Below are 1697 nucleotides of genomic sequence, written 5' to 3' on the forward strand. Positions count from 1 at the left end.
CCTCTCACGATCGGACTAAAAATGCTTTTGTTTTCAAGTTGGTACCTGCAATTTTTTTTTTACAAGGGATCGTAAATTGTAATGTGTATAAGCAAAATAATTAAACCACATTTATTCAAAAGTTCTATAAAACGTTTTATCTATTTTTGGACAATTCTTTTTCAACACACTTTTAATTATGCTACTTGGTACACCAGGTTTCATAAAGGCGTGAATTTGTTTTATGGACCCAAAATATCCATATGCTTCATTCAAATCCAAAGTTGTAGTTTTTGTTGACTGCCAAAACAACCCTTGCCCTTGGGTCTTTGAATGTTTTTTTTAATCATTCACTGAATGATATAGAGCCCATCAAATTTGTTATTGTATGACATTACAGTGGTTTGTTAATAAATTAAAAGTACTATTATCATCGTTTGGCATAGAAGATTAAAATTGCGAAAGCTTGTCAACTAAAGAGGTTAAAGGTTAACTGACTGTAATGAAGTTCTATATGGGCAGAATTCACCTGCTAAGGCTTGTGATTAGTCAAACCATTTATAAATATTTTATATAAAACAAAATTACGCCTTCATGAAACCTTGGATATATATCAATTTGTCTAAATAGATAGTAAGCAACTGACAGGACGAATGAGGTGATTGAGATATCTAAAAAGAATATTTTTCACTTTGTTTTGGTCCATCATCTGAATCACAAGTGGGAAACAAAGAACGAAGAATAAAGATTCTATATAAAGAAAACCCCACCCTAAGTTTTAAACAGAAGAACAAAGAATATATATGTTATGATTAAACAGTCAATATGAATATTCTGTCTTCGTTTTGTATAAACATACAGAATGAGTCTACCTGTCATGTCATATAGAAGTGAAATTTGGGGTGACAAACATTTGCTAATTCAAGATATTGTAAAAGATTCCAGTCTGGCAAACAACATTACATCTTGCATGGTCTTGGGAGATTGGCAGGCATATTTTATTATTAAAATCAATGTATAAAATATTGGTTGTGAATAACAAGTATGGCTAATACAAACCTCTAAACTGTAAACTGTATCTATTCCTAGTGAAATTGGTCGAAAATTAAAAGAGAATGGTACTCAGGAAAGTGCTCTCTCTTGAGGAAGCCACCTATCATAACCTGGTTTTTGGTGAGAAAATTGTATGAAGATTCAAAAGTTTTTAGAGCACAATGGCATTAGAACATATAATAATACTATGAATATCTGATGCAGATGACACTCCAACACGTTAAATGATCGTTTTTCAAATGTCTCACACCACTATCAAACTATACAGATGATAATACCGATCACTGAACCCAAGTTCAAATCCTACCTTAGGCTGAACATCAAAAGGGTCAACCCCTACCCTAGGTGAGTGTGCCACACACTCAATAGGAAGGTCAATTCCACTGGCCGTGATTCATTCTCTAAGGAATGCGACTTTGGGGAACCTTGGTTAAGGTCTGCAGGTTCTTGTGTTCGACCGAGCCTGGTTGACGCCAGGGTAGCGCATTAAAATTGCCATTTGATAGAGAGATGGCCACACAGTCCTGTCTGTAGTCCCAAACATGAATATGTTAGCACCAGCAATTTGCACATACACAAAAAAAGGACAGGACACTCAATGTTCAGAACTGTTGCCTGGCACATAAAAACATTTAAAAAAACAAACTATACAGATGACAATCAAA

This window comes from Saccoglossus kowalevskii, chromosome 11 (assembly GCF_978046115.1).
Source record: "Saccoglossus kowalevskii chromosome 11, keSacKowa6.1, whole genome shotgun sequence".
NCBI classification, from domain to species: domain Eukaryota; kingdom Metazoa; phylum Hemichordata; class Enteropneusta; family Harrimaniidae; genus Saccoglossus; species Saccoglossus kowalevskii.